The sequence below is a fragment of the Carcharodon carcharias genome, chromosome 19 (genome assembly GCF_017639515.1).
Source record: "Carcharodon carcharias isolate sCarCar2 chromosome 19, sCarCar2.pri, whole genome shotgun sequence".
Classification (NCBI taxonomy): domain Eukaryota; kingdom Metazoa; phylum Chordata; class Chondrichthyes; order Lamniformes; family Lamnidae; genus Carcharodon; species Carcharodon carcharias.
Window position 1 is genome coordinate 72,648,220 of NC_054485.1, and position 14,581 is coordinate 72,662,800.

Below are 14,581 nucleotides of genomic sequence, written 5' to 3' on the forward strand. Positions count from 1 at the left end.
TCCCTGTCTGTACACAGGATCTGTGATATCGGGCATTCTGCTGAGAGAGCTGGAATCATGAACATAAGAAATAGGAGCAGAAGGAGACCATTCGGCCCCTCAAACCTGCATGACCATTCAATACGATCTTGGGGCTGATCACCTGCATCAACTCCACTTTCCAGGCTGCTCCCCATATCCCTTGATTCCCTGAGAGACCAAAATGATCTGTCTCAGCCTTGAGTATATTCAATGACTGAACATCCACAGACGTCTGGGATACAGAATTCCAAAGATGCACAACTATCTGAGGGAAGGCATTCCTCCCCATGGAAAGAGCCCATTAGTTTGAGCTGAGACTCAGTATTCCTGAAGGCACGGACTGGGCATTAACCCTGTGGAACAATCCATTACTTCAGGACGCTCTTCACTCCTGACTGTTCCCAGCGAGGATGCACTGGGGTGGATTTTTTAATACTATTTGCAAATAAACAGTCTCCTCCCCACCCCCACCCCTCACCGAGTTTCAAAAACCCTCCTATTTCAAAAGAAAAGAAAAAGAAATGAAGAGAATTGGGATCTCGGCACCACCATTGGCGCATTCGGAAGAGAGAGGGAGGACAAGATGGTGGAGGATCCAGTGCAGGTAAAGCAGGTTTGGTTGTGACTGTGAGATTGAGGGAAGGAGAGAAAGAAAGAGGCAATGTGAGAGGGAGGGAGGGTGGGGAGGAGGGAGACAGGGAGTGTGGGAGGAAGAGAGGGAAGGTGAGAGGGAGGGAGCGGGAATATGAGAGAGGCAATGTGAGCAGGAGGAGAGAAAGAAAGAGAGAAGTACACGAAAGAAGGAGAAGTAGAGAGTCGGGGGAGAAGGAGGCCATAAAGCACCAGAGAGAGAGGTTTTGGACGACAGGCAACACTTCGTCTAATCTGCTGTCAAACACCTCCGAGGATGAAGAATGCTATTCCTACATTAGAAATCTCTGTCAAACCTTTACCGGGGGAACTGAGACAGCAGCTGCAATGAGTGAGGTTTTATTCAGATGGACAATGACAAGTTTAAATCCCCACCTGATCTGCTGCTCAAAGTCACCTCTGTTTCACTAGTCAGTTTCCCAAGCTTCCGGAAACTCATAGATAAAAACAAAAAAACTGCGGATGCTGGAAATCCAAAACAAAAACAGAATTACCTGGAAAAACTCAGCAGGTCTGGCAGCATCGGCGGAGAAGAAAAGAGTTGACGTTTCGAGTCCTCATGACCCTTCGACAGAACTTGCGTTCGAGTCCAAGAAAGAGTTGAAATATAAGCTGGTTTAAGGTGTGTGTGTGGGGGGCGGAGAGATAGAGAGACAAAGAGGTGGGGGGGGGGGTGGGGGTGTGTGGTTGTAGGGACAAACAAGCAGTGATAGAAGCAGATCATCAAAAGATGTCAACGACAATAGTACAATAGAACACATAGGTGTTAAAATTAAAGTTGGTGATATTATCTAAACGAATGTGCTAATTAGGAATGGATGGTAGGGCACAAGGTATAGCTCTAGTGGGTTTTTTTTTAATATATAATGGAAATAGGTGGGAAAAGGAAAATCTTTATAATTTATTGGAAAAAAAAGGGAAGGGGGAAACAGAAAGGGGGTGGGGATGGGGGAGGGAGCTTACGACCTAAAGTTGTTGAATTCAATATTCAGTCCAGAAGGCTGTAAAGTCCCTAGTCGGAAGATGAGGTGTTGTTCCTCCAGTTTGCGTTGGGCTTCACTGGAACAATGCAGCAAGCCAAGGACAGACATGTGGGCAAGAGAGCAGGGTGGAGTGTTGAAATGGCAAGCGACAGGGAGGTTTGGGTCATTCTTGCGACAGACCGGTGTTCTGCAAAGCGGTCGCCCAGTTTACGTTTGGTCTCTCCAATGTAGAGGAGACCACATTGGGAGCAACGGATGCAGTAGACTAAGTTGGGGGAAATGCAAGTGAAATGCTGCTTTACTTGAAAGGAGTGTTTGGGTCCTTGGACGGTGAGGAGAGAGGAAGTGAAGGGGCAGGTATTGTATTTTTTGCGTGGGCATGGGGTGGTGCCATAGGAGGGGGTTGAGGAGTAGGGGGTGATGGAGGAGTGGACCAGCGTGTCCCGGAGGGAACGATCCCTACGGAATGCCGATAAGGGGGGTGAAGGGAAGATGTGTTTGGTGGTGGCATCATGCTGGAGTTGGCGGAAATGGCGGAGGATGATCCTTTGAATGCGGAGGCTGGTGGGGTGATAAGTGAGGACAAGGGGGACCCTATCATGTTTCTGGGAGGGAGGAGAAGGCGTGAGGGCGGATGCGCGGGAGATGGGCCGGACACGGTTGAGGGCCCTGTCAACGACCGTGGGTGGAAAACCTCGGTTAAGGAAGAAGGAGGACATGTCAGAGGAACTGTTTTTGAATGTAGCATCATCGGAACAGATGCGACGGAGGCGAAGGAATTGAGAGAATGGGATGGAGTCCTTACAGGAAGCAGGGTGTGAGGAGCTGTCGTCGAGATAGCTGTGGGAGTCGGTGGGTTTGTAATGGATATTGGTGGACAGTCTATCACCAGAGATTGAGACAGAGAGGTCAAGGAAGGGAAGGGAAGTGTCAGAGATGGACCACGTGAAAATGATGGAGGGGTGGAGATTGGAAGCAAAATTAATAAATTTTTCCAAGTCCTGACGAGAGCATGAAGCGGCACCGAAGTAATCATCGATGTACCGGAGAAAGAGTTGTGGACAACTCTTTCTCCGGTACATTGATGATTACTTCGGTGCCGCTTCATGCTCTCGTCAGGACTTGGAAAAATTTATTAATTTTGCTTCCAATCTCCACCCCTCCATCATTTTCACGTGGTCCATCTCTGACAATTTCCCTTCCCTTCCTTGACCTCTCTGTCTCAATCTCTGGTGATAGACTGTCCACCAATATCCATTACAAACCCACCGACTCCCACAGCTATCTCGACGACAGCTCCTCACACCCTGCTTCCTGTAAGGACTCCATCCCATTCTCTCAATTCCTTCGCCTCCGTCGCATCTGTTCCGATGATGCTACATTCAAAAACAGTTCCTCTGACATGTCCTCCTTCTTCCTTAACCGAGGTTTTCCACCCACGGTCGTTGACAGGGCCCTCAACCGTGTCCGGCCCATCTCCCGCGCATCCGCCCTCACGCCTTCTCCTCCCTCCCAGAAACATGATAGGGTCCCCCTTGTCCTCACTTATCACCCCACCAGCCTCCGCATTCAAAGGATCATCCTCCGCCATTTCCGCCAACTCCAGCATGATGCCACCACCAAACACATCTTCCCTTCACCCCCCTTATCGGCATTCCGTAGGGATCGCTCCCTCCGGGACACGCTGGTCCACTCCTCCATCACCCCCTACTCCTCAACCCCCTCCTATGGCACCACCCCATGCCCACGCAAAAAATACAATACCTGCCCCTTCACTTCCTCTCTCCTCACCGTCCAAGGACCCAAACACTCCTTTCAAGTAAAGCAGCATTTCACTTGCATTTCCCCCAACTTAGTCTACTGCATCCGTTGCTCCCAATGTGGTCTCCTCTACATTGGAGAGACCAAACGTAAACTGGGCGACCGCTTTGCAGAACACCTGCGGTCTGTCCGCAAGAATGGCCCAAACCTCCCTGTCGCTTGCCATTTTAACACTCCACCCTGCTCTCTTGCCCACATGTCTGTCCTTGGCTTGCTGCATTGTTCCAGTGAAGCCCAACGCAAACTGGAGGAACAACACCTCATCTTCCGACTAGGGACTTTACAGCCTTCTGGACTGAATATTGAATTCAACAACTTTAGGTCGTAAGCTCCCTCCCCCATCCCCACCCCCTTTCTGTTTCCCCCTTCCCTTTTTTTTCCAATAAATTATAAAGATTTTCCTTTTCCCACCTATTTCCATTATATATTAAAAAAAACCCACTAGAGCTATACCTTGTGCCCTACCATCCATTCCTAATTAGCACATTCGTTTAGATAATATCACCAACTTTAATTTTAACACCTATGTGTTCTATTGTACTATTGTCGTTGACATCTTTTGATGATCTGCTTCTATCACTGCTTGTTTGTCCCTACAACCACACACCCCCACCCCCCCTCCACCTCTTTGTCTCTCTATCTCTCCGCCCCCCACACACACACCTTAAACCAGCTTATATTTCAACTCTTTCTTGGACTCGAACGCAAGTTCTGTCGAAGGGTCATGAGGACTCGAAACGTCAACTCTTTTCTTCTCCGCCGATGCTGCCAGACCTGTTGAGTTTTTCCAGGTAATTCTGTTTTTGTTCCGGAAACTCATGTTGTTCCAGAAATATTTGGATTGGCTATGAGAGACGTCAATCAGAGAGCCCACCCATTCTGCTCATTCTATCCTCTTCCTCTTCCACAGCTGGTTCACTTCCTGTAGGGACTGAAAACCAAGTGAGGAGATGGTGAGTGAAGGAACAGAATTTATAATAATTACATCACATAATATCCACACTAATGTTCAGGCCGACTGACTATCCTGTGGGGCTTCAGGTGTGGCAATGCCCCTTATGCTGTGTGAGAAGATCCAGCTGAGAGAGCTGTTTACTGGGTGCTTTGTGCTGAACTGTTTGACTGCAGCTGTGTGTTGGATATTGAGTGTGTTTATTGGAAGCATTTCCCTTCTGATTTACAGGCTGAGTTTTGTTGCTGGGTCATTACTGAATATGAGAAGGTGAGGTGTAATTATCTGGGAGGTGCAGAGTGTCTGAGGATTCTTACTGATTTCCTATTGTTGAGTTCTGTGTGTGTGTTGGGAGCTGGTTATTATCCTGTGGACTGTGAATGGTCAGTTCTGTGTGTGTTGGGATCTGGATGTTTCCTGTCTTTTCAGATCCCCCCAAGACCTTCAACCACCCTATGTCTGTAACCTCCTCCAAAAGGGAAACAAGACTTGCATTTATATAGAGTCTTTCATGACCACCTGATGTTACAAAGTGCATTACAGCCAGTGAAGTGTGGTTACTGTTGTAACGTAGGAAACCTGGCAGCCAATGTGCGCACAGCAAGCTCTCATAAACAGCAATGTGATAATGACAAGATAATCTGTTTTTAGCGATGTTGATTGAGAGATAACTCCCCTGTTTTTCTTCAAAATAGTGCTATGGGATCTTTTACGCCCACCTTAAAGAGAGCAAAGGAGCCTCGTTTGAGATCTCATCTGAAAGATGAATCTGACAGTGCAGCACTGCCACACTCCTTTTGTGCCGCACTATTCTATGATTCTGTATGATTCTATGAAGGGTTCTCCATTACCATCCCTGGCTCTCACTGTCATTTACCTATGTTGGTCAGGAAGAGGGACACTGTGCATAGGAAGATGTGCAAACTCCATTCACAGGAGAGACCAGTGACTCCCTGCCTCAGCTCATCTGCTGCTGAAACCCTCATTCATACCTTTATAGGCTCTAGACTCAACTATTCCAATGCTCTCCTGGCTGCTCTCACATCTTGCACTGTAAACTTGAGTTCCTCCAAAACTCTGCTGCCCATGTTCTAACTGACACCAAGACCCATTCACCAATCATCCCTGTCTTGCTGATCTACATTGGCTCCCAGTCAAGCAACACATTGATTTTAAAATTCTCATCATTGTTTTCAAATCCCTCCATGGCCTTGCCCCTCCCTATCTCTGTAATATCCACAGCAATTTGGCTGCAATACCCGGAGACACATTTATTGAAATCTCTTTTAATGGCTTCTTTAAAGATTTTACCTGAAGGCCTCAGCCTTTCCCAAAAGCCTGGGCTTGGATTTGATAGTTTTGCCCAGTGCTGTGGCTGATAGCTGAATTTGGGATGTGCAGTTTGAGCGAATGCAATGTGTCTAATTTCCCAGGATAAACCAGAACCCTTCAGTCAGCTACACCGAAGTAATATTTTCCTTAGCTTCTAGCACTTCCTGTCCAGTGTTTTCTCCAAATAATTTTAGAAAACAAGGGAAGAAATTTCAAAATCTCCATTGAATTAACATTTCCCACGAGTGTTTTTATGTTGAACATATACTCTAAGGGTAAAACTGATTTTTGCCAGCATGACTCGAGCTCATGATGAATTGATAGCCCGTTTTACACTCCGCCCGACTATCTTTTCCATTGTCCTCATGGTGCCTGGGAAGATGGGGTCTGGGTGGAGGAAAGAAAGTAGCCACGTTGTCTGCTCCTGGTCACTATCCAGTGTCCCTGCTGGAAACAGTGGGTGTGTGACAGTCAAGTGAGGAAAAAGAAAAGACTTGCCCCCACTCAGGGGAATAGCAGACTGACACTCACTGTGGAACAGTTTCTAACTGATGAGTTAGTCCCTTCAGCAAAGGAGGAGAGGGAGTTGGAGGAAATCACGTTTCCTTTTCCTGTTTTACAGAAGGATTGCACCATACTACACCAGAGAATACAGAAAGGATAGGCACCGCAGATAGATCCTGACCATCATCCAAGGAAAACTGCACAACTGTGGGAAGACATCCAGTCCCTTCACAGCATTGCTCAACACAGAGAAGGTTGGGCAGTGAAACCATCATCTGGAAATCGGTCGGGACAGGGGAGCTTTGACATATCATCAGATCTGAAACTGGTCAATGGTGTGGAACCTTCCATCAGAACCAACCTTTCTGAAGGTTTGGCTGTGGGCGATCGGTCAGGGTGAGGCTGGGAAGAAGTGTGAGTGGGCTCAAAGCTTCAATCATTCATCGAGCCTCATGAATCACTGACTCATTCCTATAGGTGAGAAGCTGTTTAAGTGTAAGGCGTGTGAGGAGGGCTCCACAGGCTCATATGATCTCCTAACACACAAGATGCATTTGCTGTCCAATATTTCACACAAGGACAGCTTCATGGAAGCAAAACCATTCAACTGTGAGGTCTGTGATCAAGCCTTCGCATATTCAGCGACACTTGTGAAACACCGACGCGTTCACACTGGGGAGAAGCCATTCAAGTGTGAGGTGTGTGACAAGGCCTTTGCACAGTCATCAGGTCTGATATATCATCGGCGCATTCACACAGGGGAGAAGCCATTCACGTGTGAGGTGTGTGACAAGGGTTTTGCACATTCATCGGGTCTCATGTATCATCGGCGCATTCATACAGGGGAGAAGCCATTCAAGTGTGAGGTGTGTGACAAGGGCTTTGCACAATCATCGGGTCTGATGTATCATCGGCGCATTCACACAGGGGAGAGGCCATTCAAGTGTGAGGTGTGTGACAAGGGCTTTGCACAATCATCGGGTCTGATGTATCATCGGCGCATTCACACAGGGGAAAAGCCATTCAAGTGTGAGGTGTGCGAGAAAGCATTCTCACATTCATCTCACTTCCGCAGACACCAACGCACTCACACTGGGGAGAAACTGTTCAAGTGTGTGCTGTGTGACAAAGCCTTCACAAACTCATCATCACTTCTGAATCACCAGCACATTCACACAGGGGATAAGCCATTCAAATGTGAGGTGTGTAACAAGAACTTTGCACGATTATTAACCCTGGTGAATCACCAGCGCATTCACACAGGGGAGAAACCATTCAAGTGTGAGGTTTGTGACCAAGCCTTCACACAGCCATCAGCGCTGCTGCAACACCAACACATTCACACAGGGGAGAAACCATTCACATGTGAGGTGTGCGACAAATCGTTCTCACAGTTATGGAACCTCCACACACACCAACGTGTTCACACAGGGGAGAAGCCATTCACATGTGAAGTGTGCGACAAATCATTCTCACAGTTACCAAACCTCCGCACACACCAACGCGTTCACACAGGGGAGAAGCCATTCAGGTGTGAGGATTGTGATAAGGCTTTCACCCGATCTGCTGATCTCCTGAGACACCAGAGGATTCACACAGGGGAGAAACCCTTCAAATGTGAACTATGTGACCAAGCCTTCACACTGCCATCGACATTGCTGCAACACCAACGCGTTCACACTGGGGAGAAACCATTCAAGTGTGAGGTGTGTAATAAGGGCTTTGCACAATTATCAGGGTTGGTGTATCATCGGCGCATTCACATGAGAAAAACCGTTGAAGCGTGAAGTGTGTGACCAAAATGTTCATAAACTCATCAATCATGAAATACTGATGCATCCACAATGAGGAAAAGATGTTCGAGTGTGAGGTGTGTCGAAATCTTCATAAGGTCCACGTTCTTCCTGATAGACCAGATGATTCACACAGGGGAGAATCCCCTTATGTGTGAGGTTTGTTAAAAGGCTATTACACAGTCATCCAATCTCTTGAGGCACCAGAGGGTCTACACAGGAGAAACCATTCAGGTGTGAGCTCTGTGACAAGGGCTTCACAAATTCATCAAACCTCCTGCTCCACCAGAGGATCTACACAGGAAAGTAATGCTTCAAGTGTGAGATTTACGATAAAGCTTTTGTGATGTCTTCGACCCTCATGGGCATCAGAGGATCCACACGGGAGAAACTCTTCAGGTGTGATTTTGTGACAAGGCTTTCACACAGTATATCTCCTGGTCCAACAATGCACTCACACAGGGGAGAAACCCTATCGGTGCGAGTTCTGTAATAAAGCCTTCACACAATTGTTGGGGTTTTAAAGAAACTTCCATCTGTAGTATATGTGTAGTCTTTGTGTCAGTAAAGTAAGCCAGCTCCCAAGAATGGGTATGGAATAGAATCAGACCCTGCTTTAGTTGGTGATGTGAATTATAAACAGATCTCTTCAGGTGATGGGTGTTTGACTAATACCACAGGGAATGTTTGTACTCTCCTGTCTGAGTATGGTGAGGGAGTGGGGGTGAATCTCTACAGACCCGAGTTCCCTCAGCCCATCATACCTCGATGTAATAACAGTGTGATGTGTTCACCTTACACTCTTCCAAGTTTCATTTCATGCTCTGGGGAAGATCTTGAGTCTCTTTCAAATGCTTTGTTAATTTGGTTGATTCAAAGTTTGGTGTAAGCTGAATATTTTGTTGTTTGTCTGCTGTTTTATCAATCTTCTGTATAGATTTATAACTGGAACTGGAAGTAAATTTATTTTTTAGTTCAACCCAAACTACCTGATTTATCAGCATGGTGTGCTCCGATTCACTGAAATACTCAAGAGCCTCCAGTAAGAGTCCTGTACACAATATATTGGTCAATGTCACTGTCATCAATGGGTTTATAATTTCCAGTTCACAGGAAGCATAATGTTTCCCAAAGAAAGAATTGCATTTATAATACCAAGTTCCAGAAACTCAGGGCATCCATAAGCACTTTACAGCCTATGAAGTGTTTTATGAAGTGTGGTCATTGTTGTAATGTAGGAAATGTGGCAGCCAATGTGCACAGCAAGCTCCCACAAACAGCAATGTGATAATGACCAGATAATCTGTTTTTGTGAAGTTGAGTGCAGGATCTATTTTGGCTAGGACATCAGGGTTTAATTTTCTTGTCAGAGTCACACGAATAAACCCTCAGACTCTGAGTTCTCTGTACAAACCCCACCCACCATTTATTAAAACACAAGCATGTAAAATGAGTGAAGAAATTATCCTGTAGATGTTTACACACTGCATTGATCATGAAGCCAATCAGATTACAATGTACCACCCTTCAATAAAACTGCTTTAATCGGTCACAGATTTTTTTTTTATAAGTTTGCTTCAGCAGATACTGGAGATCTGAAATAAAAACAGAAAGAGCTGGAAAAACTCAGCAGATCTGGCAGCATCTGTAAAGAAAGAATCAGCGGTAACATTTCGAATTCAATATGACTCTTCTTCGGAACGTACTGGACTCAAAACAGTTCTGAGATTCTCATCATTTGGAAAATGCCCTGATTTATCTTCCTGAGGTTCAAAATAAACGATCTCCCACTTTTCCACACTGAACTCCAGCTGTTGCAGTTTGGTCCTCTCACTTAATCTGTCAATGTCCCTTTGCAACTTTCCACTCCCATCTTCATTACTTACTGTGTCACCTAACTTAATGTCATCAGTAAACTACCCCATCCTGTTCCTCCATCAAAGTAATTGGTCAATATAATGAAAAGCTGAGTCTCTGGTAGAGATCCCTCAGAAACACCACTGGGCACATACTGACAATTGGAGAACATTCCTTTTATCCCTACTCTCTGTCTCCTATCTCGCAAACAAATTATCAACCCATGTCACAAGGTTCCCTCCGATTCCCTGTACGTTCATCTTGATGAATAATCTCCTGTGCAGAACATGATCAAATACCTTCTGGAAGTCAGTACAGACAAACCTCCATGGACCCTGTCCAGCATATTAATGATCTCAAATTATTTTATTAAATTGATCATGTTGGTTACAATGACTTGCTGCATAAGAATGAAATAAGAGCTATAATGACCCAGAGAACATGAACATATCATAAGAAACAGGAGCAGAAGTAGACCATTTGGCCTACTGCACCATTCAATACGATCAGGGCTAATCTTCTACCTCAATCCCATCTTCCCACACTATTCCCATATCCCTTATTCCCTCATCCATAAATCCATCAATCTCAGTCTTGAATATATTCAATGGGTGGAATCATCCCAGATTTGCACCAAGTGTGGTCGCGGGCAGGAGAGAGGAGGTATTACTCACTGGCCGCAAAGACAGCTTTTCATGCCGTATCGTCCCAATCCCGCATCATCAATCATGCATTCCCAGGAAACACACCGGATCACTTGTGGGGCAGCCTCTGATTCACCTGCTGCGCACCCACCCTGCCCCCCACCCACCGTCACCACAGGCCTTCAGTAAACTGGGTGCCATATTTAAAGGCCACCCCTGCAAAGAGCTAGCACTCTGCTGCAAACTGATGGCTTCCAAAGGGAGCTGAAATGCCACCAGCCAACTCGCTCCTCTGGTCACGGGTCTCGGATGAAGATAAGAGTGCAGGTGACAGATGCGTGTGCGGTGGGTACTGGAAACATAACGGGCTCCTCTCATCAGAAACTGAACTGTCGTAGCCAGAGAGCCCATTGAAGCTCCAATGCAGATGGCACCATGCAGCAGGTCTCCACTGTCTTCTCAGCTCGCCTAGCATGCTTGTGACTTTGATGATTGAATATACTAATCTTTTGCCTTCCTCCCGCAGATACGCCATCTGCAGGAACCACCGGCAACCCAAAGATCCCACATTGAGCTCCGAGGAAAACATCGCACCTGCACCAGGGTCACACCGTCTCGGAACCAGGCACAAGCGCAGAGACTCACACGTCGGTGGGCATTAGGTACTCGGCTCCACGGGCAATGCACAGCGGTGAGAGCACATCACATTCACATGAGGTGCTGGTAGAGGCAGAGAGGTCCCAGGGAGCCGATGGAGCACAGCTGAGAATCAGGACCATGCTGCGTCCGAGGCAGATAACGAGCCTCTGGAGTCATCCATCAGATGGCAGATGCTGGATGTCCAGTGGGGAGAACTGGCAGAGATCCATAAGGGTCTGCATGCCATGGTCTCCATCATGGAGGAGTCCATGTGGAGTATGAGTTCTGCGTTGATCCTTAACACCGAGCGCACAGCCTCCTCCATTGAGAGAGTGTCAACTCTCATGGAGAGGCAGATTCAGGAGCAGACTCGGGTTCCTGGGGTTACACTCAGACCATCGAGCCCTCACACAGGCAGTAATCTTAATGGATGAGGCACCTAGACTCTCTGCGAGGTCCCTGTCCATCAATGATAAACAGGGAGGTGCAAATGCACCCCACACTGGCAGACAAGCTACCTGTCATCTCTATGGAATTCTCTGAGGGCGCTCTGGATGAGGGCAGCTGCTCCTCCACCCCTCTGCCTGATGATGCCGCAACGACGGAGGAGTGCCCAGCCATGGGGCTAGATGCACCCTCCCAGGCAGAGCCTCCTCAGCTCTGGTGGCCAGAGGATGACCACCAAGGTCATCATAGCCAGCAGGCTGCCTCCAAAGCCACTGTCAGCGAGGGGAGGCCTGCAGACGTGAGGTGAAGGCACCTTGAGCACAGCAGGGGTGTGTCAGGGTGACATTTTTTGTGTTAATTATTTTGACTCTTGTGTTAGTGATGGACAATTGGTTTGTTTTTTGTTTGCCCTTGTGAAGTAACAAGCATTTATTTGACTTAAATGAACTGAGTTGGCTGCATGGTATGAATAGGTGCCAGATGCAACGAAGGATTATAAAAGTAAAAGTGGTGTTGGCAGACAAGGTTAGCTTCTCTTTTATTGATTGTCAGCAAAGGATGCACGCATGCTGACTTTTCGCGCAATTTTACGTGCTTTTGGCTTGGGCGTGCACCTGACCTTGGAACGCAAGATTCAGCCCAAGGATTCTGTATGATTCTCGGAAGAGTTCTCTGCTACTTTCCCTGGCTCTCACTGTCATTTCTCTATGATGGCCAGAAAGAGGAACACTACACTCACAGGAGGGTCCAATGACATTCTGCCTTAGCTCATCTGCTGCAGAAACCCCAAACCTTTATAGGCTTTAGATTCAACTATTCCAATGCTCTCCTGGCTGCTCTCACATCTTGCACTGTAAACTTGAGCTCCTCCAAAACTCTGCTGCCCATGTCCTAACTGACACCAAGACCCATTCCCCAATCACCCCTGTGCTCGCTGATCTACATTGGCTCCTGGTCAAGCAACACCTCAATTTTAAAATTCTCATCCTTGTTTTCAAATCTCCCCATGGCCTTGTCCCTTCCTATCACTATAAACTCCAGAGCAATTCAGCTGGAGACACATATATTAAAACGTCTTTTAACGCCTTTTTTAAAGATATTACCTGAAGGCCTTGGCCTTTCCCAAAAGCCTGGGCTTGGATTTCATAGTTTTGCCCAGTGCTGTGGCTGATAGCTGAATTTGGGATGAGCAGTCTGATCGAGTGCAGTGTATCTAATTTTCTAGGATAAACCAGAACCCTTCAATCAGCTACACTGAAGCAATATTTTCCTTAGCTTCTAGCACTTCTTGCCCAGTGAGTTCTTTTCAAATAATTTTGGAAAAAAAGGGGAGAAATTCCAAAATTTTAATTGAATTAATATTTCTCCTGAGTGTTTTTTATATTAAGCACATACTTCAAGGACAAAACTGGTCTTTACTAACAGCCTGAAACTCATAGTGAATTGATAGCCCGTTTTATACTCTACCCAACTGTCTTTTCCATTGCCCTCACGGTACCTGGGAAGATGGGGTGCTGGGTGGAGGAAAGAAAGTAGCCACATTGTCTGCTCCTGGTCACTATCCAGTGTCCCTGCTGGAAACAGAGTGTGTAACAGTCAAGTGAGGAAAAAGAAAGGACTTGTATCTGATCCCACACAGGGGAATAGCAGACTGACACTCACTGTGGAACAGTCTCTAACTGAGGAGTCAGCCCCTTTAGCAAAGGAAGAGAGGGAGTTGGAGGAAATCATGTTTCCTTTCCTTGTTTTACTGAAGGATTACACTGTGGTACACCAGAGGATACAGAGAAGATACACACCGCAAAAAATCTGACCATCACCCAAAGAACAACTGTGGGAAGACATCCAGTCCCTTCACAGCATTGCTCAACACAGAGAAGGGTGGGCAGTGAAACCATCATCTGGAAATCGGTTGAGTCAAGAGAGCTTTGACATATCATCAGATCTGAAACTGGTCAGTGATGAGGAACCTTCTATCAAACCTAACCTTTCTGAAGGTTCAGCTGTGGGCGACCGGTCAGGGTGAGGCTGGGAAGAAGTGTGAGTGGGGTCAAAGTGTGGTGAGAGCTTCAGTGATTCATTGAGTCTCATGAACCACCGGCTTCTTTCTACAGGTTAGAGGCTAATCAAGTGTGAGGAGGGCTTCACAGGCTCATGAAATCTCCAAATGCAGAAGGTACATCTCTTGTATAACTGTTAACACAAGGAAAGCTATGTGGAAAAGACACCATTCAAGTGTGAGGTGTGTGACCAAGTCTTCACACAATTATCGACACAAGTGAGACACCAACAGATCTACACTAGGGAGAAGCCGTTCAAGTGTGAGGTGTGTCAGAAATCCTTCTCAGATTCTTCAAATCTACAGGCACATCTACACAGTCATACAGGGGAGAAGCCCTTCAGATGCAAGGATTGTGACAAAGCCTTCAAGCAGTTATCTGGCCTCCTGGTCGATCAGAGAATCCACACAGGGGGGAACCCCTTCAGATGTGAGGTTTGTGATAAAGCTTTCACAACATCTACAAAGTTTCTGTTACACCAGAGGATTCATACAGGGGAGAAATCCTTCAGGTGTGAGGTGTGACAAATCATTCTCTCAAGCATCTAACCTCCGCATTCACCAATACATTCACGCAAGGGAGGAACCATTCATGTTCAAAGTTTATGACAAATCGTTCTCGCAGTTAATAAATCTCCATGCACATCAAGACATTTACACGTGAGAAACCATTCACGTGCGAAGCGTGTGACAAATCGTTCTCGCATTTAACAAATTTTCATGGACACCAACACATTCACACAGGGGAGAAACCATTCAGGTGTGACGTGTGTGACAAAGCCTTCATGCAGTTATCAAGCCGCACGAGACATCAGACAATCCACATGGGGAAGTAGGACTTCAAATGTGTGGTTTACAATAAAGCTTTCATGCATCTT

The 14,581-nt window shown here is 46.6% G+C and overlaps 1 pseudogene; it reads left to right on the forward strand.

The window, feature by feature from the left end:
* The window catches only part of LOC121291228, a 69,222-nt pseudogene extending 59,616 nt beyond the window's left edge, over positions 1 to 9,606 (forward strand).
* The last annotated feature ends 4,975 nt before the right edge of the window (positions 9,607 to 14,581 follow it).